The sequence below is a fragment of the Vipera ursinii genome (assembly GCF_947247035.1).
Source record: "Vipera ursinii genome assembly, chromosome: 1".
Taxonomy (NCBI): Eukaryota; Metazoa; Chordata; class Lepidosauria; order Squamata; family Viperidae; genus Vipera; species Vipera ursinii.
Window position 1 is genome coordinate 330504447 of NC_139512.1, and position 26568 is coordinate 330531014.

Consider the following 26568-nt stretch of genomic DNA (forward strand, 5'->3'; position numbering starts at 1 on the left):
CAGAGAAAAAGAATAACACAAAAAGAAAAAAAGAATATAGCAGAGAAATGTATATGTACTGTATATGTATATGTTTATACATAAGTATGTGTGGATATGACGCTGGAAGATGAGCCCCTCAGGTCGGAAGGCGTCCAATATGCTACTGGGGAAGAGCAGAGGGCTAGTACTAGTAGCTCCAGAAAGAATGAAGCGACTGGGCCAAAGCCGAAAGGACGCTCAGCTGTGGATATGTCTGGTGGTGAAAGGAAAGTCCGATGCTGTAAAGATTTTTTCTCCATAGGAACCTGGAATGTAAGATCCATGAATCAAGGAAAGCTGGACGTGGTCAAACAAGAGATGACAAGACTAAACATTGACATCTTAGGTATCAGCGAACTAAAATGGACAGGAATGGGTGAATTTAATTCAGATGACCATCAGGTATACTACTGTGGGCAAGAATCCCTCAGAAGAAATGGAGTAGCCTTCATAGTTAATAAAAGAGTAGGAAAATCAATACTGGGATACAATCCTCAAAATGACAGAATGATCTCAGTTCGAATCCAAGGGAAACCATTCAATATCACAGTAGTCCAAGTCTATGCCCCAACCACCAGTGCTGAAGAGGATGAAATTGACCGGTTCTATGAAGCCCTACAGCACCTTATAGAACTAACACCAAAAAATGATGTCCTTATCATCATGGGGGATTGGAATGCTAAAGTAGGAAGCCAAAAGATAACTGGAATAACAGGCAAGTTTGGCCTTGGAGTACAAAATGAAGCAGGGCACAGGCTGATAGAATTTTGTCAAGAGAATACGATGGTCATAGCAAACACTCTTTTCCAACAACCCAAGAGAAGGCTCTACACATGGACATCACCAGATGGTCAACACAGAAATCAGATTGACTATATGCTCTGCAGCCAAAGATGGAGAAGCTCTATACAGTCGGTAAAAACAAGACCAGGAGCTGACTGTGGCTCAGACCATGAGCTTCTTGTTGCAAAGTTTAGGCTTAAACTGAAGAAAGTAGGGAAAAGCACTAGGCCACTCAGGTATGAATTAAATCATATCCCTGTTAAATATACAGTAGAAGTGACAAACAGATTTAAGGAATTAGATCTGATAGACAGAGTGCCTGAAGAACTATGGACAGAGGTTCGCGACATTGTACAACAGGTAGCAACCAAAACCATCCCAAAGAAAAAGAAATGCAAGAAAGCAAAATGGCTGTCTGAGGAAGCTTTGCAAATAGCTGAGGAAAGGAGGAAAGCGAAAGGCAAGGGAGAAAAACATAGATATGCCCAATTGAATGCAGAATTCCAGAGAATAGCTAGAAGAGATAAGAATGCCTTCTTAAATGAACAGTGCAAAGAAATAGAAGAAAACAATAGAATAGGGAGGACCAGAGATCTTTTCAAGAAAATTGGAGAGATGAAGGGAACATTCCATGCAAAAATGGGCATGATAAAGGACCAAAATGGCAGGGACCTAACAGAGGCAGAAGAGATTAAGAAGAGGTGGCAAAATTACACAGAAGAACTATACAAGAATGAACTTAACGTCCCAGATAATCACAATGAGGTGGTCACTGACCTCGAGCCAGACATCCTAGAATGTGAAGTGAAGTGGGCCTTAGAAAAGCTGAGCAACAACAAAGCTAGTGGAGGTGACAGTATTCCAGCTGAGCTATTCAAAATCTTAAAAGACAGTGCAGTAAAAGTGCTACACTCAATTTGCCAGCAAATTTGGAAAACTCAACAGTGGCCACAGGATTGGAAAAGATCAGTTTACATTCCAATTCCAAAGAAAGGCAGTGCCAAAGAATGTTCAAACTATCGCACCATTGCACTCATTTCTCATGCTAGTAAAGTCATGCTTAAAATCCTACAAGCTAGACTTCAGCAGTATGTGGATCGAGAACTACCAGAAGTACAGGCAGGATTTCGAAGAGGCAGAGGAACTAGAGATCAAATTGCTAACATACGCTGGATCATGGAGAAAGCTAGGGAGTTCCAGAAAAACATCTACTTCTGCTTCATTGACTATGCTAAAGCCTTTGATTGTGTGGATCATAACAAACTGTGGCAAGTTCTTAAAGAGATGGGAGTACCAGACCATCTTATTTGTCTCTTGAGAAACCTATATGCGGGTCAAGAAGCAACAGTGAGAACTGGACACGGAACCACTGATTGGTTCAAAATTGGGAAAGGAGTCCGGCAAGGCTGTATACTGTCGCCCTGCCTATTTAACTTATATGCAGAGCACATCATGAGAAAGGCAGGGCTAGATGAATCAAAAGTTGGAATTAAGATTGCTGGAAGAAATATCAACAACCTAAGATACGCAGATGATACCACTCTAATGGCAGAAAGTGAAGAAGAACTAAAGAGCCTCTTGTTGCGGGTGAAGAAGGAGAGTGCAAAACTTGGGTTGAAACTTAACATTAAGAAAACCAAGATCATGGCATCTGGCCCTCTCAATTCCTGGCAAATAGATGGGGAAGAAATGGAGGTAGTGACAGATTTTGTTTTCCTGGGCTCCAAGATCACTGCAGATGGGGACTGTAGCCAAGAAATTAAAAGACGCTTGCTCCTGGGAAGGAAAGCCATGGCAAATCTAGACAGCACACTAAAAAGCAGAGACCTCACCCTGTCAACAAAAGTGCGTATAGTCAAGGCTATGGTCTTCCCAGTTGCAATGTATGGCAGTGAAAGTTGGACCATAAGAAAGGCTGAGCACCAAAGAATTGAGGCCTTTGAACTATGGTGCTGGAGAAGACTCCTGCGAGTCCCTTGGACTGCAAGGCGATCAAACCGGTCAGTCCTAGAGGAGATCAATCCTGACTGCTCTTTAGAAGGCCAGATCCTGAAGCTAAAACTCAAATACTTTGGCCACCTTATGAGAAGGAAGGACTCACTGGAGAAGAGCCTAATGCTGGGAAAGATCGAGGGCAATAGAAGAAGGGGACGACAGAGAATGAGGTGGCTGGATGGAGTCACAGAAGCAGTAGGCGTGAGCTTAAATGGACTCCAGAAGATGGTAGAAGACAGGAAGGCCTGGAGGAATGTTGTCCATAGGGTCGCGATGAGTCGGACACGACTTCGCAGCTAACAACAATGTGTGGCTTCCCTCATCACAGGTATAAACAATTTAGCAATTTATGTCTTTCTCTTGAAATACAGCCATTTCTTCATACATCCATTTCTTCATCCTATATCTCATCCCTTACACAGATCCTTAAAATCTCATCATTCATAAAAAGGTAAAAGGTAAAGGTTGCCCCACACATGCGTGCTAGTCATTTCTGACTCTAGGGGCCGGTGCTCATCTCCGTTTCAAAGCCGAAGAGCCAGCGCTTGTCCGAGGACGTCTCCGTGGTCATGTGGTTGGCATGACTAGATGCCAAAGGCGCACGGAACGCTGTTACCTTCCCACCGTAGTGGTCCCTATTTTTCTACTTGCATTTTTACGTGCTTTCGAACTGCTAGGTTGGCAGAAGCTGGGACGAGTAACAGGCGCTCACTCTGTTATGCAGCACTCGGTCCAATCTGGTGATATACAATAGTAACAAATTATGGGAAAAGGCAAAATATGCATTTAAATCTCTCTCATCTTGCTTGCCCACATATTTTTGTAGGCGTACTGGAAGCAAAAATTCTTGCTCTTCAAATTGGATTGGACCATGTAATCAGTTCAAGCCAATGGGTCAGTGTTTGCAATACAAATTTAAGCCAAACCTCTGGGCAGCCCTCAGCTCAGAAAAGCTGGGTTAATTAGCAACATATAGCCTCAAAAACAATGGGTTTGCATAAGTAGCTCTCAGATGAATTACAGTTTTTAAAACTGAATCCTATGCAAGTCTGCATAAAATAAATTTTATTAAAATAATTTGCATTTACAAGTGTGTGTCTGTAGGTGCATTTTCAAGTCAATGTTGGTTTTTGACAACTGCCTGCACAAATCTATACAGTTTTCTTGGCAACATTTTCAGGAGAGTTTTGATTCCTTTGAAGGGTTAAGAAACAGTGATTGGCACGAAGTCACTCACTTGGCTTCATGTGTAAGGTAAGAGTAGAACTCATAGTCTTCCAGTGTCTAGCTTGGTGACTTAACCCCTGTTACAGACTCTACCATTCCTCTGTTATTGCTTAAGATTTATATCCAGCTAATTTTGTATAGTACTGTGGACTATACATAATTCATAATAATCATGGATCATTTATAATAATACATCTGCTTGATTCCCTGGAAATGTGTAAGTTCTATCCTTACCATACTCAGCTATGTAATATTCTGTAAAAACTACTTTGACTTAGGGTCATTCCTGCCTGATTGCTGATTATGCTGTGGGAAGAATCCAGAGAAAGAATATTTTGGAAATATTAAAAAGACAGAATTCTGAGCAGGGGGTTGGACTAGATGACCTCCAAGGTCCCTTCCAACATTATTATTATTATTATTATTATTATTATTATTATTATTATTATTATTATTATTATTATTATTATTATTATTATTATTATTATTATTCCAAATGAATAATGGAGAAGATCTCAAAGGCAGAAAAGCAAGCGCAGTTTTCTTAATAGCTCCAAGCAGAAACTACGCAGAAACCAGCTTTTAGAAATGCAAATTCAATCATCCTTTCAGGAAGGTTGGGGCCAGGAATCTAGAAACTATGAGATTAAGAAGACAATGACCTCTAAAATCTACATACCCCACCCAAATCTAAAAAACATGACCTCTGGGGACATAATAGGATTAACCCACCAATACCAAAAGGGCACACTCAGACTTAGGTCAAAATACATGACACAGAAAATACAAAGCCTCAAACAGGAACAGGAAACAACCTCAAAAGCCCCAGAAGGTATAAAAACCACCACTCCCAGCAACATGTGGTCAGCTTTCCCAGAGCCATGCTTCTGTCTGGCTCTGCTCTTCAAGAAGCTCCAACCTTCTTTCTAAAGCAGTCTCCATTTTGCTTATTCCCAGCTTGGACTGGACCCTGATGAAGATTTTTCTTTCAACAATGCCTTCTTGTCTACAATTTTCCACACCTTTTAAAATATTCTTATTATCTGATTTTAGTGGCTTTTGATGTAATAATCACAATTCATATCCATAATGGACAGAAGCAACAGTAAAACCATTGAATGCTAGCCAAGATTCTGAAGTTCTGAATGTTAAAAGTTTTCGTTGTTGTGGTTTGTTTTTGTGTAATTAAGGTCATATTTTTTGGAATTACTATAGTATCGTTCTTTTCACAATGTGCTCTAGTTGCTGGAGTACAGTGATATTTGGATGTGCCTGCCAAGAGTATTCTCTGGCTGGCTCCATACTGTCTGAGTTCTCTGGAGCAAGGAGCCTGCTATTGTCTAGCAAATGTTTGGTAACTTGGCAAAGGCAATAGACATTGGGGCAATTTTGAACATTGGCCCTGGCATACAGCAGTAACAAAGAGAAGGCCATTTTTGTGCCTTCAACATTTGATTTTATGTAGAAATAATAATACTAATAATAACACCAATGACAATAATGATCAACTTTATTGTTCAGTTTAGTAATGGTTCCATTGACAAGGTTGCTTAATAATGCAAAATAGGGTTACCAATTTTAAAACCAAATTTTAAAAATCAATTATTTTTTTATATGGATAGCTTAAAATTACATAGCCAACTAGAATATTGCTAAAAGAAGATCACTAATTCCCAAGAAGAGTTTCAACTCAAAAATGGGGTAACTACGAAGGTCTGGCATCTGAGCAAGCTTATAAATATTTAGGAATCTTGGAAACATCAGATATTTGATACAAGTGGATAAACAAAGACAAGTTTAAAATATTGCAAGTGATTAAAGAAAGTCTAGTTTATATGATGGACATACAATCAGAGCCATTAATTCATAGACAATATCAATATTTCAGATATTGTGATCAGGATTCCAATGGGCTTTGGTGATGTTGAGAGCAAACCCCAAAATTTCTGATTGCACTATTGTTACTCAACCATGGCAACTCTAAGGTTGGCTGGGGAATTTTGGGAGCTAAAGTCTACATGTCTTAAAATTGCAAGGTTGAGAAACACTGCCCTTCACCACCTGAATAATGTCAAGATTATAACTGCTAAGGAAGACTGATGGACAAGAACTTTTACTGGTAAAACAAATTGTAGAGGAAGAAAAATTAGGATTTAATGATTCCATCAAGACAAGTGAATTGAACAAATCTTAGGAAAAAAAGGACTATTTGCAGAACTGGAATCAAAATATGACCATGGAAAGTAACACCAAGAAGCTTCATCAGTTCTGGCTGGATGGTGGTGGTGGTGGTGGGGGGAAATGGAAGGATTAGTTCTGACTGATGAATTGATGAAGCTTCTTAGATGAGAAAACCTCTTTTTCTTCCTCAAAGGAAAAAAAAACCAGTCCAGTTGCCTTTTGAAAAAAAGCACCTTTGAGTTAAACTTGACCTAGATACCTGGGAATCTCCATAGACTCCTTGAAATGGTATTAAAAATTGGAAAAAGGACTTCATGAGCATTTTTTGAAAAATATTGAAGTAAAATTGATAGTGACTTAGGAATAGTGCATTAAATAAAGGACACCAAACGAATGCTTTTTGCTGCCCAAGACAAGTACTACACATAAATGTCATTAAAGTAAAAATAGGGGGGGGGAGCCTAGTTCACGTAATAAACAATGATTGTGCCAAGATAAGGATGAAACAGTTGGCTGTGATAACTGATGCAGCAAAATTACATAGTCTGATTTTTTAAGTATACACTGATATTTATACAAAATGTGCAGATTCACATTATTGCTAAACAAGAATTATTGGAAACACGAAATCACAAAGTATTGAAGATGATAAAGCATATATACATGTACATATAATTTTAAAATTCAAACTGATTAACACCTGGACCATACCATTCCAGACATACTGTCATTAAAAGAACACTCTTTGTTTTATTGATATAGCCATTCCCAGATAGAGTAATATTAAAGACCAGAAATTAGAAAAAAACTACAAAATGTAAAGATTGCATTAACATAGGGACAGAATCAAGATCACATGAAGTGTTAGTACCACTTCACAATGCCTTGATAAGACCACACTTGGAATACTGCATCCAGTTTTGGTCACCACAATGTAAAAAAGATGTTGAGACTCTAGAAAGAGTACGGAGAAGAGCAACCAAGATGATCAGGGGACTGGAGGCTAAAACATATAAAGAATGGTTGCTGGAATTAGTTATGTCTAGTTTAATGAAGAGAAGGACGAGAGTTCCAATATTTCAGTGGTTGCCACAAAGAAGAGGGAGTCAAGCTATTCTCCAAAGCACCTAAAGGTAAGACAAGAAGCAATGGATGGAAACTAACCAAAGAGAGAAGCAACATCGAACTAAGAAGAAATTTTCTGACAGTTAGAATAATTAATCAGTGGAACAACTTGCCTCTAGAAGCTATGAATCTCCAACACTGGAAGTTTTTAAGAAGAGACTGGACAGAAATGGTATAGAGTTTCCTGCCTCTGTTAGTTTGGAAGACGTCAACAGTGTTATTGGGATAGTAGATATAATACCAGGAGAACTTAGAAATAATTTGGATTGCCTGAATTTGGAACAATTATGTATGTAGTTTGCCCAAACACAAAGAATAGCACTGTTTGGTACCTCATACATAGTTAGGTATTACCTTTACAATTCTGAGCTTCTGCCTAAGGCTAGAATTATGAAGAAAACTGGCCAACATAGCTGCGTCAAAATGCCTAACAACTGGAAGGAAATTCCTAATTCAGAAGAATACAGATGAGGGAGATGATCCTGGAAACTACAGACCCACAAGCTGTTTGCCAGCAATGTACAAACTACTTACTGGCATTATTGCAAACCAAAACTACAACTAGTTTAAAAGAAATAATTTAATGTCTGTAGAACAAAAAGGATCCTGCAAAAGTTTGAGAGGAATGAAGGATTATCTATTGACTGACAAATTCATTTTAAAGAATTCAGAAAAAACACCAAATTTGTTTATGGCTTTTATAAGCTATGAAAAGGCCTTTTCTTCACATAGCTAGATTGTGAATGGTCTCTAGAAATATTTGAAACAGCAGAAAAATTCAGATGAATATTTTAATGAAGTTTTGGTGAATGAAACTGATAACAAATGCTCCTTCCATGCCACTCATCAACCCCAACCTTCCCTGATCTGTCACTGAATCATCAGATGATAAAACAAAAGGAGCCTTTTTGCCTATTTTTGACAAAGTTCATCTTTACATAGGTGAAACTAGCAAATGCTTACAGATGAACTAGATAAAAAAATCCTTTCAAGATATGGAAATCCTTCACTATTCACAATAGGATTTTATCATCTAAGGCTAACATCTGGACATCTGGATTCACAAAGGGCAGCAATTACAAGACCCCACAAGTGAGGAAACACATTTCCTCCCTATCAAGCCCTCCCTCCGCCCAGTGCGTTCCCACAGAGAGGGCCTCCTCAGGGTGCCACCGGTCAGAGAATGTTGTCTGGTGGCCCCCAGGGGGAGGTCCTTCTCTGTGGGTGTGCCGGATTTGTGGAACCGTTTACCGGTTGAGCTCCGGATGGCACCCGACCTTCGCTCCTTCCGATGGGATCTAAAGACCTACTTGTTTGAACAAGCCGGCCTGGCCTGATGGGTTTGGGTTTTATTATTGTTTTAATGTTTAAATGTATTTTAACTTATTGTTCTGAAGTACTAGGCACTTTGTTTAATCCATTCTTAATTTTTGTATTTCTGTATTTTACTATTTATTGCCCTGTTCACCGCCCTGAGTCCTTCGGGAGAAGGGCGGTATACAAATAAAATTAATAACAACAACAACAACAACAACAACAACAACAACAACAACAATAATAATAATAATAATAATAATAATAATAATAATAATAATAATAATAATAATAATGAATAGAGCGAGTCGTTGACAGCCCCAGGGCATGGTCAGCTCTGGCGGGAAGCCAGGGTTTAAATCCATTGGCCACCTGCACTGGCGGGAAGCCCAGGGTTACCAGAGGGGGGCAGTGGCAACCCCACCCCACCCCAGGCAGGAAACTGACAGAGAAACCAGGCAGTCACCAGAACCCAGCAGAACACAAAACCCAGGCACTGCAACACACACACGCACACGCCACAACCCACCACATGCACAACAGGGAAGAGAGCCTAGACATGGCACCACACCACCAGGGGAACCAGTCCCAAGAAGATCAAGCAGGCCACACAAGGCTCCAAGCTACCTCGCGGACTATGTGCGTTTTTAGGGGGGTGGAAAAGCAACCAAGGAAATTACAATTCTAAAATCTTGTATATGTAAATTTTTGTGTATAATTTAAATAAGTGTATATAGTTATGGAGACAGAATGACAGGGGGTAACTCCTCACTATGGGGGAAGGGGTGTAGTGTATGCCTTTAAAGCATACACGAAAATGTCAGCACAGCAGGGGGCTGGACAGCTCCAGGCTATAACCGCTTTGGCGGGAAAGCCTGAATAGAGCTAGTCATTGACAGCCCCAGGGCATGGTCAGCTCTGGCGGGAAGCCAGGGTTTAAATCCATTGGCCACATGCACTGGCGGGAAGCCCAGGTTTAAATCTATTGGTCACCATTCACCTGGGCAGGTATAAAGAGACGCCAGGTAACCCCTTTGCCCCAGCTTGATTTCTGACTCAATAAAGAATCAATACCCAGCTAAAGTGTCTGCCTCTCCGTTCAACCACGCGACTTTGCACACCTGATATCACCTAAGTTCTGTTTCGGACAGGGGACATAAGTGGGGAACAATTCTTTTTGTGTAAACTGAAGCATACATTGAAATGAGGACATAATTGGAAAAACTTGTACAGGTCAAGACGACACGATGTTCTAAGAGAACAGTCCATATACCATGCTCTTCCAAGTTCCTCCTTCCTGAATGAGTGAAATGCCATAAATAATAGGGTTCAATACTTATTCCTCATCAGATTTTCTGCACCAATTCTCTTTCAGCCTCTGTCTGTCATCTTGACTCTTCAGACAAGATCTGGTCCAGCCATTCATCATGAGGGCCATTTATTTTTATTTATTTATTTATTTTAATTCCATTTATATCCCGCCCTTCTCCGAAGACTCAGGGTGGCTTACAAACTTAGCAGTAGCCTTCATTCTATGTATATGCCTGCTTATTAGGGCTTTCATACAACCCCCAAGCGGCATTATTACAAAGTCAGTTTAATTGCCCTCAACAATCTGGGTCCTCATTTTACCTACCTCGGAAGGATGGAAGGCTGAGTCAACCTTGAGCCTGGTGGGATGCGAACCTGCACTAATTGCAGGCAGCTGGTGTTACTTAAGGAGGCATTAGCCCACTGCTCCACCAAGGACATCATTTTCCTTGCCTTTGCTATATTCCTACTTGTTGCCATGGCCTCTGCAGGTAATGATGGAAGAATCCTTCACATATTTTGAGGGAGGAATGGGAAATTGAATAGATGAAAATTATCATGGTTTTTAGGTTCCAAGTCTTGTTTATGAAATGCTTTCAGTCGTAATCCTAACTAACTACAATTACTAAGTTAAGATAATAGGCAAAACCCAAAGACATTATATCATAGTTTAAGATGATTACCTCACACAGCATGCTAAAAGAAAGGCTGAGTTTCCAAGGGATGCTTATAATTACAAACTTTCTCATGGCCTTTTATCTTTGGCTGAGTATGTTGTATAAGTATATACCAGGAATAACTGGTTGGTTATTTGTATAGTAGTAGAAGCATTGGCCCATTGAATCACGATAAAACCAGGTGATTGGTATATGAATTAAAGTGCAAAAGGAAAGAAAATAGCTCTGAGTGGAGGGACTAATCATTAATTTAATTAACCTCTTTGCAGTTAAAGACATATTCTTTAGTGTAGAAATGGGAATTGGATAATTTTCAAAAATTAATTTAAAAATGAAAGAGAATGAATGAGGACATAGGCTGTGGGTTTAGGGAACTAGTTTTCTTAGATGCCTTGCTTTGCATTCACAAAGCAAAGTGACTTGTTCAGCTTCAACTATGGAAGCTCATCAAATGATTTTCAACCAATCTCTTTTTCTCCCTGCAAAGTGCATTATTAGGAAAACTTGGAGGGAGTGCTGCATATTCTACTTTAAATCTAACAAGTAAATATGAATAAATCATAACTGGAAGGAATGCAATATATTCTGCTTTAAAACTAACAAATAAATACAAATAAATAATAATTCCATGAAATTTAGTATTTTAAAAATCATGCATAGTAGGAAAATGGTAGTAATCTTAGCTTAGGAGAGTTAACTATTCCCTAGCCCAGTGTACATTTAATCAGAGAGCACCTGAAAATACCAAGGCTGTAGACTAGACTGCTGAAATTGACAAAATATCCCAGAAGACAGTAGCAAACTACTTCTGTATTCTTGCCAAAAATACAACACGGAAGTGTCCCGACCATCATCTGGAGCTAAGCTTCATCTAAAGGATGAGTGGCCTTACTTTTATAGTAGAGAAATGGGAGAATATACCCAGGATGATGCAGATACTGCCTAGTATATGTCCATAACTTCAGAATAATAACAATGCACACACTCCCCTGTTTAGACTATTTAAGGATTCTATGAAGGATATATTTGAATATTTTTTTTGCTAATTTATGGGTCATTCAGGATGGTTGTCTAGGATTGGTAATGCTTTCAAATTTTGTATGTGAAATATGATTCTAAAATAAAGTTTTCTCCAGAAATGTATTCAAATCTGAAATTAACAGATTTTGTTTTTTTAAAAAACCTGGAAAACCTCAGTCCATAATACTCAATAATTTGAAAGATTCAAATGCTGGGTCAGGGTATTATATATGAAGGAAGATTAAATGCATTATTTACTTCCTATTTATATGCTTTTATAATTTTATACAATTCAAAGCAATGTATTTAATGTTCCTGCCTTCTATTCTCCCCACCATAACAACTCTGAGGGGTGAGTTGGGGTGAAGGAGAATGAGTGACCCAGCTTGCTTCCATGTCTAGGAGAGGATTAAAGCTTCATGGTTTGATTCCAGCACCTAAACTAATTCTTTTTTTTAAAAAAGGACCAAATAATTTTAAAATATTCTTGTCCCCCTTCAGATCATTATAGTTTAGAATGAAGATGAAAGACCCATCAGTTGCTTTAAATTAATAGCTCTGAAAAATAAGAAATATTTCAATTCACGGTTAGCTTTAATTGATTCTCCCCTATCTTGATGTTCTCCAGTTTGTTTGTTTGTTTGTTTGTTTTTTTATTAAGCTTCTATGTCATCCATCTCACCAATAGGGTCGTGGACAGGTCCATTATGTTAAACATCAACCTCTAGAATAATTATGTTTGCAGAAAATATTGGGACATGAAATCTAATTTTTCTGTTGAAAGCCTCCTGCTTTGCTGAAATAAAAATGAAGTAGAATTGGAATGTTCCCCATTCACAATGAATAAATAGGATGAATTTTGGACGGAGTGCAAAAATAAGTCATATTTACTGGTAATGGTGTTCCAGACTGTTTGAAAACATTTGTTCTTGACTCAGGAGACCCTGAGAGTTAAATGAAGCATTTCTTCTATTTTGCTTCAGAGTGATGTTATGTCGAAATCTTCTGGGTTAAATCAATGGCAAAAACAAAGTGTTCCATTGCCATAAACCAAGTGACCAAAGGTGGGCTGAAAGGACAATTTTATTATCTTGGTGGGACTGCAGCTGATAGGAGATTCAAGAGAAAAGAAATGCTTCAAGACTTGAAAAATGACTGAACTCACTCCAGGCAGGGCTGAGATCGGGTCTACAGATGAAGCACAATGAAATGGACAGCATAATTTTAGATTACTGGTGCGGGTGTCAATTTGGAATATAAGACCTCTCTGTAAAGTTTTTTTAAAAATTCTGTAAAGTATGAAGGGGGAAGAGTTTTAACAGAGTCCTTTTCTGGCAGGACCTAGAGATCACTTACATTGATTTTACTTTAACATGCAACTCAATTATAACTATATAGATTTAATGTACTTAATATGATTACTCTACATGTATGTGATGATCTCTTTGTCTATGGAGATTCTCAGTCCCCCATGCCAAGATTGTCCCAAAGGGGCTTTTTCAGAAAGCAACTGGACTTCTTTCCCTTGAAGATGTTCCACTTCTTATCCAAGAAGCTTCTTCAGTTCAGGAACTTCTTCTGGAACTGAAGAAGCTTCTTGGATGAGAAGTGAATATCTTCAAGGGAAAACAAAGAAAGTCCAGTTGCCTTTTGAAAAAGCACCTTTGGGACAACCATGACTCTCTTAAATAAGTCACGTGATCAAAAAATATAATTGGACAGGATAGCTGCATTTTCAGGAGCTTTCGGGAGCTGCATCAAAGATTCTGGGAGGTACTTGCAGCTCCGGGACTTTTATAGCTACAACTTGGGGGAAAACCGCTCACCATATTTGTTTCCTTTAAATGAACTTTAGGAGATATATCCTCAGGCAAGACTTTAGGCCAGTTTAGTGTTTTTTGAAGAAAGTTCTTTTCACCGTGTAAATGAGTCTTGACCAAGTTTGCTGAAAAATTTGGAAGATGTAATAACTTTACTTTGAGGGCATTTCATTGTGAAAGACTGTATTAATTAATTGAAGAATATATCCCATACATCAGCATCTGCTAATACTGCCCTTGTTCCTTTGCAGGCTACAAAAGGCAATGCACGAATTCCTGTGCTGGGTATTGTTCCAACAAATGTCACTCTACTCAGACTTCTCAATCAAACTGTGCCTGTGCATCATATGGTGGTGTTTGTTGCATTGACCATTACCCTGTACGTCTTCCTCATCCAGTGCCTGTTTTTGCCCCAGCCCCGATCCCAGCTCCTGCTCCTCTTCCTGCTGCTCCATATCCACATGTTAGGTGGCCATACTGGAGACCTCCCCACAAAGGTTAAAGAACCAACAAGAGGAGCATTGGTTGCAAAAGCTATTGCCATTAAGAAAAAAAAATGTTTTCATCCTCTTATTAAATAAATCAGCTTTGACCAATCCTTGATGATGTGCTAGACTTTCTTTCCTTTTTCTTCAGAATTTGCTCTAGTAGCAACACTTTCCTACAATCCACATTTGCAGACACTATGCAATCACTTCTTCTGAATGTGCTTTATGTACATTTATCCAATACAATGATAAATGTTTATCTCATGTATAACATGTTTGAGAAGATAACTATAGATTATTCAAAGTAGTTCTCCTGAGGTGTTGTAGGAATGAATACAGAACATTCAAAGTAGCTATTAGGAAAATCTTGTAGACATTTCATTACCCAACTAGATAACATCATCAGTGTGAACTGTCTGCAAGTAAACAACCAAGCTCAGAAAGCACCAAGAATCCCACAGTTTAACCCTAGGTCATGCAAGGTTTTATTAGGTAAAGGTAAAGGTAAAGGTTCCCCCGCACATGTGTGCTAGTCGTTTCCAACTCTAGGGGCCAGTGCTCATCTCCATTTCATAGCCGAAGAGCCAGCGCTTGTCCGAGGACGTCTCCGTGGTCATGTGGCCGGCATGACTAGATGCCAAAGGCGCATGGAACGCTGTTACCTTCCCACCGAAGTGGTCCCTATTTTTCTACTTGCATTTTTACGTGCTTTCGAACTGCTAGGTTGGCAGAAGCTGGGACGAGTAACAGGCGCTCACTCTGTTACGCAGCACTCAGGATTTGACCCGCCAAACTGCCGACCTTCTGATCGACAAGCTCAGTGTCCTAACCCACTGAGCCACCGCATCCCTAAGGTTTTATTATCCTCAACTAAATGGATATTTATTCATTATTTATAAATAATGAAGTTCACTGTAATAATAATAATAATAATAATAATAATAATAATAATAATAATAAGAATAATAATAATAATAATAATAAGAAGAAGAAGAAGAAGAAGAAGAAGAAGAAGAAGAAGAAGAAGAAGAAGAAGAAGAAGAAGAAGAAGAAGAAGAAGAAGAAGAAGAAGAAGAAGAAGAAGAAGAAGTTGGAATGGACCTTGGAGGTCATCTAGTTTAGTTAATCATACATACAGACTGAATGTAAGTGGGATCTCCAAAAATTAACAAGCCAACAGATGCTACTTTGCTATTATGTTTTACTGGTAAAATTAGTAATGAATACATGCCATATTTGCAGTATTCTAACTCAACTCTCAGCATTTGAGTCTCCTTGGACTGCAACTTTCCTTAGTTGTTTATATTTTCAGAAATATTTTTACAAATACTGTTTACATGCTCAGTCAAAATGTTTGTTAAAGAAAAAAGATAAAAATGAAAGGTACCCCTCCATATATTTGCCGCTAGTAGTTGTTGCCAGTAATAGCCAATAGGTCAAATACATAAGGATTTGCAGTGTTAAGCATTTTCAGTCAAAAGTTTTACAATGGAAATATAATGATATTCAATTGAACATGCTTGTGGTGTTTCGTATGATATTGATAATGAATACAGCTCTACCTGGCTGCGGCCTTTTTATACTCCCACTTGGAATGGGTTGTGGCCTTTATGGAAAGCAAAGTATCCATGCATTTTGAGTCAGCAAACATTACAGTGAGATAGAATTTGTTGCTTCCTTTGTCTACCTCAATCTCGCCTCTGTTGTCTCTCTTCTTACTACTGCCAAATAATCTTCCCTGACTGTGTGTGAGCTTCACACAATAAGCAAAATAATAAGTGTTTTTCGTTGCTTGATTACTAAGAGGCACCATATGAACAGTTTCATTCTTTGGGGATTTTTCACATGTGAACAGTCAGAAATTATTCTCTGGGGTTTATTCTCTATCTGAAATTACACAACCAACCAAGTTAAGAGGAACTATCCAAATCCTGCACTTAGTGCTTGCAGGAAGTGATCAGCAGAATCCAGCACAATGGTATAAACACTGTACCCCCTTCCCTTAATAGCAATAGCACTTAGATTTATATACCGCTTCACAGTGCTTTACAGCCCTGTCTAAGCAGTTTACAGAGTCAGCATATTATCCCCAACAATCTGGGTCCTCATTTTAGTGAAGGATGGAAGGATGAAAGGCTGAGTCAACCTTGAGCCAGTGAGAATCGAACTGCTGGCAGTTGGCAGAATTAAGCTTTCAGAATACCGGTAAGAGAAACACAAATATCACATGCATTTGTATGGGCTTTTACATGACTTCTGACACCTTGTCCATTGAAGGCAGGAATTACACTACTGTAATACACTGTTTTTATCCAAAATAAATCCTGTACAGGTAGTCCTTGACTTACAACTGTAATTGAGCCCAAAATTTCTGTTACTAAACAAGACAGCAGTTAAGTGAGTTTTCCTCCATTTTATTATCTTTTTTGCCACAGTTAAGATAATCACAGCAGTTGTTAAGTTAGTAACAGTTTTTAAGTGAATCTGGCTTCCCCCATTAATTTTTCTTGTCAGAAGGTTGCAAAAGGTGATCACATGACCCTAGGACACAGCAACCATCATAAACACAAGCCATTTGCCAAGCAACCAAAATCTGATCACGTGACCCTAGGAATGCTGCAACAGTCATTAAGTGTGAAATATGGTCATACTGTAAGTGCCATTGTAACTTTGAATGACCACTAAGTGAATGGTTATAAGTCAAGGACTACCTGTATTGTATGTTCAATTACATTGGCTCTAGGAGGCATGATGTGACTGATTTCCTCCAAAAGTGGATTTCATGCAAAAGGTTTGGCTGGTTCCTCTAGTTTTGCTGATGCTCTTCTTTGGTACATGGTGAAAGGCCTTCAATTGCTGGGATAGATGAGATATGGAATTAGATTTAAAAACAAAAACAAAACAAAACAGGGTTTAGGCTGGTTAGAGCCCTAAAGGGCAACCACATATTTTTAATTGAAATCAGAAATGACAAGATCATGGCATTCTGGATAATTACACAATGTCATTACCAAAGCTTATGATTTAAACTCTGTCTCAGTATCAATTTGAAAAAGTATAATTTGTTGCCCTTGGGATAGACAATGTCTATAGAGCACTGCAAAACGTTAGGACTTACAATTTCTACAAGCTCTTTAAAATACGTGGTTTTACTCTATAATATTTTTCTTGGAAAATACCTCATAATATGTTGACTTAAATGTGTTTAAATATTGCTTGATGGCAAAAGCTTCCAATAAATCCCTGTGGCAGTATTAATGTAATTAAATGAACATGTCATTCAGACTAATGCCTATTTCAAAAGGAATTCCCATATTAATGACTTTAATGAAAGACTCAAAACCTCAAATATCTTTGGTTAAACTAAGTTTGCCTACGATGAAGGTGGCTTTAAACAGATTTTCACATGTCCCATTAGAATTTATATTTTTTTCTGCAATAAAAATTTAAAAAAAACATTTTCCTCTTTGGCCTTCTTTAATTCACAAGCCCTCAGAAATTTTGGGAGATTTCAGGGTCATTAAAAAAGGAACTACATTTCCAGACCTGAAAACCATTAGATATACTTGATTATTAATAGTTAAGCAATTAAATTTTGATCCAGAATCATAAGAGAAATCAATATGCGAAATAGTTCAGTAACAGGGAAGATGTTCTGTGCAACTGTCTGAACCAAAGAAGAGATAAATACTTTAAATCACTTGGTTATAATGGTTGTTTTAAAGATTTTGAGATATTGTGTTTTGTACATAATAGTATAATACATATCTTCATCATCATCCCAGCCGTTGTCTATCCACTGCAGGACGAAGGCCTCTTCTGCATGTTTCCAACCAATACGGTCCCGAGCTTTCTTTTGCCAAGTGGGCCCATGATACTTGCTGATGTCATCAGGTCTCTTTCGTGGATGCTTTTTATCAAGTGGGATCCGTTCTATGATGGCCTTGGTCCTCCTGCCATCAGGGTTTTTTGGTTTTTTTTGCTTTGTGACCAGCCCATTTCCATTGCAATTCTTTTACTCTCTTGATGGCATCATATACTTTCATTTGTTCTCTAATCCACGTGCAGGTCTTTCTATCTTGTCTTGTAATGCTGAGCATGTACAGTATTTTTCCATGCGCCACTCCTTCTATGATTGGGACTGACACAATGAAGGAGCTTGTGTGGGTAAATGAAATTGTGGGCTAAGTTATCAAACATGCATATGTCCAGAAGGGTGTCCCAAGGTGAACAGGCCATGATGGATACTCCAGACTAATACCAATCATATCTGCCAACCAGACATTGGACCAGAGTGGCAGATTATGGTCTATTCCATTCACATGCCAATAATTCATCTGCCTGGAAATATACAGTAGCTCTCAACTTAGAACCATAATGCTCCATGTAATGGAGCCTGCACATTACAGTCATAAGTTGTGGTGGTTGTAAAGTGGGTCATCATGTGATCAACTCAATTTTATGACCCTTTTTTCGTGGCAGTCATTAAGTGAATGCTGTGGTTGTTAAGCAAACCAATTGCAAGTGCTGGTTTTCAGCAAAAATATTGTAAAAAATAACCATGGAATCATGGGATGCTGCAAACACTTGCAAATGTGGGCCAATTGCCAAGTAGCCCAAAATACAGTCATGTGATCACAGGGGAGGCAGCCATCAGAACTTTGGAACCCAAATTTGTAAGTAGCATTGGGGGCGGGGTATGTGGTAATTTTGAACAGTCACTAAGTGACCATTTCTAAGTCAAGGGCTACCTATATACATTTAAAACATGCATTGACTAAACATGTCATGATGCCTTTCAGAATTACCTGTGATACTAGAATGTTAGGAGATAGAGCTGTTTCACTCTCTCTCAGCACAAGAAAGCAGGCAATGACAATCCATTTCCAAAAAAAAATGTTGCTGAGAAAACTGCAGGAAGTAACCCAGGCATTCATCAGGAGCCAAAACTGATTTGAAGGCACACACATACAGACTGGACAAAAGATAAATGGGTAGGCTTTAAGAAATCTTTTCCTGAGTACATAGAAGACCAGGACATCTTCTCTATTTTCAGTGAGTACAAGGCAGATTTAACACTCAGAATGACAGATTCATTCCAATCAAATGCTGAGAGAACTTTTAAAGAAATCAGTGCAGTTTGCTAAATAAAATAAAATAAAATAAATAAAATAAAATAAAATAAAAATAAAATAAAATAAAATAAAATAAAATAAAATAAAATAAAATAAAATAAAATAAAATAAAATAAAATAAAATAAATAAAATAAAATAATAAAATAAAATAAAATAAAATAAAATAAATAAAATAATAAAATAAAATAAAATAAAATAAAATAAAATAAAATAAAATAAATAAAATAAAATAAAAAATAAAATAAAATAAAATAAAAATTCCTCTACTTACTCTTGAGTCTCAGGCAAGAATGATAGCCCAAGGAATAAAGAACAGATGTAGAGCTGACCGGAGAGATCCCATGCAAGACCTTTTTAAAAGGATCATAGAGATAATTGCTCTGGACTTATTATATTCAGGGGAGACCCCACCCAAATTATGACCCAGGGTTTAAAGATAGCAGAAGGATATATAGTAAAATTAGTAAGTTAAAAGTAGTAAGAGTTCTTTGGGTTTCATCATATACTCTTACTACCAGAACATTACATCAATGGGCAAAATAAGTGGAGAAAAGCATATTTGGTCCCCAGACCTAAAACTGACTACCCTTGAAAAAGGATGACAGGCCCAGATCTGGAATGATAGCCTCTGGAAATAAGATTGTAAATTCTGGAGCTGGAATGAGGATTTCTGTCAATAGAAAGGCAGCTCTTGTAGAACAATGATGAGCCCATGGCATACTTATTACGATTTTGCATGCAACTAATTGCATTAAGTTTATCAGAGAAGTAATGTTATATACACATATTTTTACATGATTCAAAATATCCAATTATGGAATGGAGAAAGTGGATTGAGTTTATCCAGAATAAGTATAGGGTTAAGAAGTTTTATTTAGCATTCGAATAAGTCTTCTTTCGTGTTTTTTCTTTTTTTTTCCTATTTTTTTTATATATATTTAATAATGTTAAGTTTTGTTTGTTCTTATATAAGTTAGAGAGTGATGGATTTTAGAATTTATGGTTGTTAGTATATGGTTGCTTATGATTGCTTTTATATATATATACCTTGTATTTAGCTCTGGGAAGTCCGGGGGGGGGAGGGGGGTGGGGGGGAGGGAGGGGAGGGAAGAGGGAGGGGGGAAGGGGGGAGGTAAGGGGGGAGGGAAGAGGTAGGGGGGAGGTAGGGAGGGGAGGGTGGAGGGGGATGGGGGTTTTTAATGGAAAATTGTATTGTAAAACTTTTCAATAAAAAAAAAAATATCCAATTACTTATGCAAGAGGCATTTTAATCTTTTCATTGGAAATGTTAGAAAGAAATGTCATTTCTTTCAGGCAATATCTTTTCATGAAATGTAAAGTGAAAAATAACCAAAAATGCTTAACTGACATTAATGACTTATCTGAAACTCCAATATACGAGGTTATCTGTACCTTAGGGTTGAACTGTGGGGGCCTTGGTGTTCTCTTGAGCTTATTTGTTTGCTTGCAGATGTTTCATTACCTGTCTAGCTAACATCATCAGTGCTTGAAGGGAGTAAGGTTGTTGTGTCCATTGATTAACTGAAACTAATGAAGTATTAGAAGAAGGAAATAAATATAAATCATCAGTATAATCACAGGAAAACATGCAAATAGGTCCTTTATTAATTCTGAAAAATTCTTTGCAAAAAAAGTGATGATGTGGGTAGCTTAGCTTGGCATATTGTGCTATATGCATATGTGTGTGTGTGTGTGTGTGTGAGAGAGAGAGAATACAAGTTCAAGCTGCATGTTAAGTTCATTTCTTAGCTCAGAGAAATCTTCTCAGCTGGTGAAAACAGAGGAACACATCTCTTATTTTGTCTCCATGTTTACATTCAGAGGAAACAGATTTGAATAATATACAGCAAAAATAAACACAAGGGATGGTATAGTGAGCAAGGATTTAGTAATGATTCTTTTAGCCATCTAAAATGCCTCGAATTTCCCAGGGTCTGATAAAATATAATCTAAAATATTGAAGGAAATGGATGGATGACTGTTAGGAATTCTCCCAATAAGCTTTAAAGAATCCCAGAGAACTGGAGATGTACTCAAAACCTGGAGAAGAGCATAAAGTTCCTCAGTATAAAAAAGAGAAAAACAACAGGGTCTCAGAAAGATTAACCAATCAGCCTAACACCAATCTCTAGAAAGATGTCAGAGCAAATAATAATGCAAGCTGTTAGTAAGCATCTTGAAGACAATGCCATAATTACTAAGTGTGAGTATTGCTTTGTGAAAAATAGATCATGCCTTTCTTTGACAAGTAACTACAGGTAGTCTCATTACTAATTACTCATACAGCAACTGTTCAAAGTTACAATGGTACTGAAAAAGAAGACTTATGACCAGTTCTCAAAGATGTGGCTGTCAGGCACATTGGCAACCAGCATGCATTTACAATAGTGACAGTGGTCAATTAATTGTCATAAGTGACCTTCAGAGCCATCTTCCAACAAGCAAAGTCAATGGAGAAGCCAGTTTATGTGACATCCCGCTCAATGATTCACAGTGATTCACTAATGACAGCAACTGGAACTGAAGTCATAAGTCAATACAGTCATGTGACATTTCACTTAATGACTGTGCTGTTCAGCAACAGAGTTACTGGTCCCAATTGTGGTAGGTGAGGACTACTTGGACTTTAGTGGAAAAAAGTAATGTTGTAAATCTAATTTACCCCAATTTCAGCAAGGCTTTTCACAGAGTTCCACAACACATTCTCATTGATATCCTGCTTGGTTTGGACAATATTACAGTAAGGTCAATCCACAACTCTAAGTGTACTCAAAGATTTAACATTAATAGCTGTACATTGTGTTGGACAGCAGCAATCAGAGGCATTCCATAGAAATCTGTCTTCAGGCCAATGTTATTCAGTATTTCTATCAATTGAGAGCATTAACCAATACACAAAATGACAGAACAAGATTTCAGTCTAGTCTTGATAGGCTGGAGAGGTGAGCTTAAACGAATGAAATACTGTATTCTTCAGGAGGGAGAAATGTAAGATATTACTTATTTTTTGTGCCTTCAAATCAGAGTTGATTCCTGGTTACCCCCTTGGCTAGTACCTACCATTTTCTTGACAAGATTTTGAAAGCAGCCTGTCATTCCTTCCTAGGGTTGAAAAAGAGAGCAATGGACCCAGGACCACTGACCTGGGTTCATGCCTAAAGTAGGACAAGAACAAGAGTTCAAGTTCATGCCTAAAGTAGACTAGAACTCACAGTCCCCACATTTCTAGCCTGGTGCTTTAATCACTAACCACTACACCAAACTAGTTTTCAAGTTTAGGGAAGAAAATTACAGGGCACATATATATGGTGGGTGATTCATGACTCTAGTTCAGAAAAGAACAAGGATTGTAGTCATTAGCAACAAGCTGAATATAAGCCAGCAATATGAGACATTTGCCAGAAGAGCTAACACAATTCTAAGATGCGTTAGAAGAAATATTTTATCAAAGAATTGATAGGTAGTCCTCAACTTATAGCCACAGTTGGAACTGGAATTCTGGTCATTAAGTGAGTGTCATCATGTGAAGGGAACCAATTTTATGACCATTTTTACCAAGATCATTAAGTGAATCATGTTTGTTAAGCGAATCACATGATTATTAAGTGAATCCAACTTCTTCAAGTGACTTGTTTGTTAGACGCCAGGTGGGAAGCTTGCAATCACATGACTGCAAAATGCTACAACTGTCATAAATGTGAGTCAGTTGCCAAGCATCTGAATTGCAATCATATAAATGTGTGGATAATGCAATGGTCCTGACTTCATGGATGGGTCATAAGTCACTTTTTCTGAGACTATCATTACTTTGAATAATTGTTAAGCAAATGGTTGTAAGTTGAGGACTGCCTGGAATGAAATTTTATTGTCCTCTACTCTGCACTCCTAAGACCACAGCTGGAGTACAGTGTATGATTCTGGACATTATATTTCCATATTGATAAGTTAGAACAGGTTCAAAGGAAGGCAACAAAATTGGTAGAGATTTAAGGATGTGCTATCTAAAATAATCTGAAGGAACTGGGGAATCTTCACTCTGGAGAAATGAAGGCTAAGGAAGATATAATATCAGTGTTGAGATACCTAAAAAGTGTCATACGAAAGATGTTAAACTATTTTCCACTGCCATCGAAACTAGAATCAGAAAAAAATGAGCATAGTGTGTGGCTATCTAGTTTTTATTTTAAATATAAGGAAAAAAATATTGTCTGCCATTTAAGGTAGATAAAACTAAGAAGCCAATGCCACATAGGTCAAGGGTACTTTTATTGTAACAGCTATTGAAACAGAATCTTGCAAGTCTGAATGCATTTCCCCCACACAGAAACTTCAAATGTACATTTGACTGCCCAACTCACAACTTGATGCATTTGCCTTACAATATTTTAGCATCACATCACATTCAGGTCCCATTAAACTCAAATACAAACATGTCCCTTGAAGCTAATTGAAAGCACATTCCATCTCAGGTCTGATTAAGCTTAAACTGCTTATCCAGTGAAATAAGATAACAAAGATCTCTGCTATATATTCAAAATGAACAGTGATTAATATGCACACACACACACACATACCATGGGTATATGTGAGTCATGTAAGTGTACGGATAGATATATACTTGCCTTTGAGAGCAGGAACAGAATTTCATTTTTAATGTGGGCCAGTGTTCTCATAATAAAAAATGACAATAAGGGTTATCTTATCTCTTAAAATTATGGTGGGATAAATTGCTGAAAACTGTACACATCTGGAGATTACCAGATTGGGAATGCTACTTCATAATGACAATTAAAGTGCAGGAAGAGCTGTAGTCTCATAACAAACCAAATCTCATTGACAGGCAGGTATAATTTACACAAGAAGATACAATGCTGAATTTCAGAGAAGAGAATCTTGAGATTTACAATATAATTTCTTACAGTCCAGCAATTAGAACTTGTATTTCTCTAGTACATGCTTTCATGTGCTGAACTATCATTTATATCAAGATGTGAACTTTCTTGTAGGTAGTTGCTACATGTTTCTTTTAAGAATATCTGGCCTCCAAAGCCAAAACATTGTGTCAAATAAGTCTAAGCACATTTTTTTTCCTTTAACATTCCCCAAGTGAGAAAAAAATGAGTTTGTTTTAAAGGATTTCCAAGTAGTTTTAGTAAAAAATGATACATTGAATCTCTGCAATGGTTAACACACACATTTTGTGACTTTCTTCAACATAAAAGAAGCCATGTATATCATACCTAATTTTTCCAGGGGTGGTTTTAGCTAAAAAATGGATCATGGGATATTAAGTTGTTGTTTGTGGTCCTTCAGCCATGAATGATAGATTTATGACTTAGATTCATCATTTGATCACAACAGATCAACTGTAAATGTCACTGATTTATATCATAAAGAAAATGAACAAAAAACATCACTGATCCAGAAGGAGCCTACGAAAGTGAACTAATCTTTACAATGCAAAGGTTGCGTTTAAGGGTACTTTGACCAAGTGGTTCATCTGGCAATTGTCAAACAGGTACAGAGTGTAGCACATAACCTGAAAGAAATGCATCAGCATTGATGAACAGTTTAGTGTAATGGAACAAATTGTCTATTAAAACAAAAAGGTTATGTTGGCACCTGATCTCATTATTATATTTGGACATTCAAAATGCACGGAGAGAGATGTATTATTCTGAGACTGTACAATATGTATATTAGGGATTTTAATATGTTCTTTCTAGGCTGGGAAACATGAGGCTAGATAAGTGTAGTGTATGCCTTTAAAGCATAGGGTGAGTCCGCCAAGCAATACATGGCAGCCCTGAAGCAGGCAGCTTGCCTCTGTAATTTTGAGAATTTAGAGATCCGGCTGCGGGATCAGATCGTCTGCGGGTTGAGGGACAGGAAGTTGCGCCAGAAAATTTTTGCAAAGCAGAAGCTGACCCTGAGGGATGTCCAAGAGGAATTCCTAGCCTGGGACGCGGCCGAGGAGTCCGACGCGAGGGAAGGTGGATCCATCCACCAGTTGAGCGGTTGCAGCGATGCAGACGGGGCAGAGTTGGAAGTGGATGCCATCCACTGACAACAGCGACCGGTCACCTCCAACCGAGACAACGTGAGGGAGCCGAGACCAGCCGCGGCGGACGCAAGAGGCCAGGAGTGCAGGTGCGGAGCAAGCGGGCCCCGTTCTACCCAACTCCACGGCTACATCGGCCCCAGTCTACCCAGCATTGCGGTTGCGGCCCCCGGTCTACCCAGCACAGCGGCTGCGGACAACCCCGGTCTACCCAGTGTTCTGGCTGCGGCGTGAACAGCTCCCGGTCTACCCATTGCGCCAGCTGTGGAGGACAGCATCCCTGGTCTACCAGCCATTTCAAGTTGGCGAAGTGTCGGGCATGCGGGAAAACCGGGCACATCACGGTGGTCTGCAGGAGCAAGCAGCGGGATAGCCTACACGAGGTGGAGGCAGAGTTCCAGTTTGCTACAGGTACCGGGGAGTGGTTGCCGGGACTGACGGTCAGCCACACGGCGGGACGGACGGACGTTTTTCTAACAGGGGCCCCTGCGGCGCTAACCCCGAAAAGAAAACTGAGGGTGAAGCTGCAAGGGGTCCCCTGCACGATGGAGCTGGACTCAGGGTCAGCTGTGTCCATCATCTCCGACAGAACGTTTAAGGAGATTTGCAAGCAGAGCGGCAAATGGGTTCCCTTGAGGCCATCCAGACTGACCCTCTCTGATTTTCAAAATTCACCCATTAACGTCCAGGGGGAGGCGTTGGTGAGGGTTCAGTACAAGGGGTTCGAGGGCAAATTAAGTGTACTGGTCATCGAGGGCCAGCGGACCAGCCTCGTGGGGTTAGGGTGGTTCAATGCGCTGGGCATCGGAATCACGGAGATTCACCAGATGCGGAGCTGCCTTTCCCTTGAAGCAGTCTGCAAGGATTTTGCGGACGTGTTCAACGGGCAGCTGGGAAGGTACACAGGTCCCCCAATCTCATTTAAGTTAGACCCCCAGGTGCAACCCATAAGAATGAAGGCTAGGAGGGTTCCATTCGCACTAAAACATAAGAGAGAGTGGGAATTGGATAAGCTGGTAGACCAGGGGGTGCTAATGCCAGTCGATGGAGCGGAATGGGAAACCCCCATCGTAACGCCGCTAAAGGCAAATGGCGAAATTAGAATTTGCGCCAACTATAAGGGGACCATTAACTGAGCTTTGAGTACCCATTCCTACCCGGTCCCCGCGGTCAGCAGCATCCTGGCGTCCCTGCAAGGCGGGTTGGTGTTCGCTAAACTGGATCTTGCCCAAGCTTATCAGCAGCTGCCGGTAGACCCAGGGGCTGCTAGAGCACAAACAATCATCACACACAAGGGGGCGTTCCGGGTAGACCGGTTGCAGTTTGGGGTCAGTGTGGCTCCTGGAATATTCCAGGAGGTGATGGAAAGGACCCTCAAGGGAATACCA